Source organism: Schistocerca piceifrons, chromosome 9, assembly GCF_021461385.2.
Source record: "Schistocerca piceifrons isolate TAMUIC-IGC-003096 chromosome 9, iqSchPice1.1, whole genome shotgun sequence".
Classification (NCBI taxonomy): Eukaryota; Metazoa; Arthropoda; class Insecta; order Orthoptera; family Acrididae; genus Schistocerca; species Schistocerca piceifrons.
This window is the reverse complement of record NC_060146.1, coordinates 204,120,738-204,123,713: the sequence shown is the minus strand read 5'-3', so window position 1 is coordinate 204,123,713 and position 2,976 is coordinate 204,120,738. Positions and strand designations below refer to the sequence as shown.

The window sequence follows — 2,976 nt, the reverse complement described above, 5'->3', positions numbered from 1 at the left end:
AACAAAGCCGTTGACAGTGGAGTAATGTTGTTGGACATGTAGAGCAGTTCACCCGTAAATCAGAAGCGTAGTCACGAAGCCGGCGAATTTTCGACTTCCAGCCCGTATTATTCTGTACTGACGTAGTAGCGCGATGTTTGAACAAAAGATGAAAAGAGTTGGCTACACCGGCCATGTAGTTGGTAATCTAAACCCTTTATCTTCACTTTTCGTTTCAGGCCGTTATAATGTGTAACTTGAAGTACGTTGTTGCGCCGATACTTATTAATGTATATTTCTTGTCGAATCGGTGTTGAGTGTACCTTGTATGATAGACGTCACAAACACAAGAAAGTCGCCAAGAATGTCAATTGAAACAGTAAAACGAATATAAACGGGGTTCTTTATCCGCAGTGGTGATTGACAGTGCATATGAAAATAGACTATTGTATACAGTTCCAACATTGTGTTGGTATCATGATCTGAAACTCAGTATATTTGTAATTTATTAATTAAAGGTACCGGTATCTTAAGAATTCCTTTTTTTTATTTTTTATTCTCAGACCATTACCTACACTATTATTAAGAAACATGAAATACAAAACGTTTAGTTACACAAAAATATTGCTTGATACAGTGCAGTTGTTAAGATACTGGTCCCATATTTGAGAGGCTGGAGTTTGCTTTGTCTGCTCATCCAAATGTAGGTTTTTCTTAGTTTTCCTAAATCATTTGAGCAAATGCTGGGATGGTTCCTGCATCAAGGCCATGGGTAACCACCTGCCCTGCCCTAACATAACTATATTTTTCTGTGTACGGCCTTGCCGCAGTGGATAAACCGGTTCCCGTGAGATCACCGAAGTTAAGTGCTGTCGGGTGTGGTCAGCATTTGGATGGGTGACCATCCTCTGGCCGCCATGCACTGTTGCCATTTTTCGGGGTGCAGTCAGCCTCGTGATGCCAATTGAGGAGCTACTCGACCAAATAGTAGTGGCTTCGGTCAAGAATACCATCATGACGACCGGGAGAACGGTGTGTTGACCCCACGCCTCTCCTATCCACATCCTCCACTGAGGATGACACGGTGGTCGGATGGTCCCGGTAGGCCACTCGTGGCCTGAAGACGGAGTGTGTATGTGTATGTTTTTGATCTGTTTTGATTGTACTATGATGACAAATCCAGTATCATTTTAAAATGATCCCTGGATGAATGAATGAATAAATAAACAAATGCATACTGGTACGCGCATTTACTGTATTGCTAATGGTACTATAGCAAAGAATGTCCAAACTCTTATTTGATGGAAATAATTAAAATTGTTAGCTGTTGCTGATACGTATCTAAAGAATTTTCTGTGCATTGTCTGCAAGCTGTTATGGGTACTTGGACTGTCACCTTACTATGTCACCAAGTGAGGTGCTGTAGTGATAAGACATAACTCCTACTGATATTTAGATGGATGACTCTTTAAATAACAGTCTGGCCAACCAAAATTAGGTTTCCTAAATCACTTTTAATATAAATCCTAAGATGATTTGAATTGTCACAGCCGATTTCCTTGTCCAAAACAAATTTGAGCAGTCTCCAACGATCTCATTGCGTACACAATTCCAAACCACAGTCTTTCTTCATACTTACTTACTTTGTCAATGTATAGATGACACTCTTCTCATAACAACACCAAAATTACCACGGAATTGGGTGAGATCACTATATAGTTCTGTGTTGGATAATTAATTTCTGGCTAATATGAGTATAGATGTTTGCTTTTTTAATGTTGGCAGCCACTTAAATGTACATCAAGAGAAACAGCCATTGTTGAACAAATTTGGAACTAATCTATGTGATATGATAACATGATAAAAATTGATTAAAATTTCACCCTTGTTTGTGTGGGCAAATACTTCTGAATATATGTGAAACTTGTTTATGTATAGGTTGTTTCTAAAATGAATGTAAAAAATGAGAGGGCTGGTGGAATGAATCAACAAGAAACTTCCACATAGCAACCCATGTCCATATCACTTTGCATTCAGCACTAGGCGTGACGTAACAGCATCACGCACTGCCAAGAAGGTAGGCACACAACCCACCATCCAAGTCGAAATAGTAGCAGGTAGTCTGGGTGGGATAACACCACAGAGTTTCTTCTGACATTTGCTGGGACCAGAAAGCATTGTATTTGGCTTTGCAAATGCCTCGTTGATACAGTGTCGTACAGAGGGCGGTACCTGCGCACAGTGCACGAGTCTGGTTCGCCCTGCGTCAGTGTGTCAAGAAATGGGGACACTCTTGTATTTGGTACTGTGCACAGTGCATGGGGAATGGTATACTTTTCTTGGGATAAAAGGACTGACAGGCACAGTTCTTATGGGGCAGCAGGTGGAGGCACATGCACCGTCATCCACAAGTCCCTAAGAGAGACTGATGCGGTTCAGGTGAGTTGTCCACTGACAAGGTATCGTAATGGCGCATGTGCACTTCTGATGTGTTTATTTTGTGATGGCAGGTGCAAAGGCGTGACATACACAGTCGTCTGCACACAGTGCATATGCCAGAGCATGAAGAGGAGATTTTAGCACTGCAGGACCAGCCCTCAACAAACTAGCAGAGTGTTGCTTGAGGAATGAATGTAAGCCATTCCACAGTATGGCATGTGTGGAATGAAGATGATTTGCACCCTTACCTCCTTCAGGAAATTCAAGCCCATAACCCAGATTATTTTGCATGTCTCATGACTTCTGCCAGTGGTTTTTGAGAAGTGTGCCGTGTAACTTGTATTCCCATGCTTTGTACTTTTTACAGATCAAAAATCTACATTTACATCTATACTCCATTAGGTGCATGGCAAATCCAGTGGGGTAAGATTGATCACAGTGCAATGCAATGGAAATATTGCAATGTGTGTGTATCTAGTTTGTAATAAATTTGAAAGATAACCTTGTTAGTGTCTCTCCATGTAATGTGTTCAATTATAGTGAGGACATCAGTTACAA

The 2,976-nt window shown here is 41.0% G+C and overlaps 1 protein-coding gene across 1 annotated transcript in view; it reads left to right on the top strand.

Moving 5' to 3' along the window:
* The window catches only part of LOC124717343 (beta-1,4-glucuronyltransferase 1-like), an 88,283-nt gene that overhangs the window by 330 nt on the left and 84,977 nt on the right, over positions 1 to 2,976 (top strand). The window lies entirely within an intron of this gene.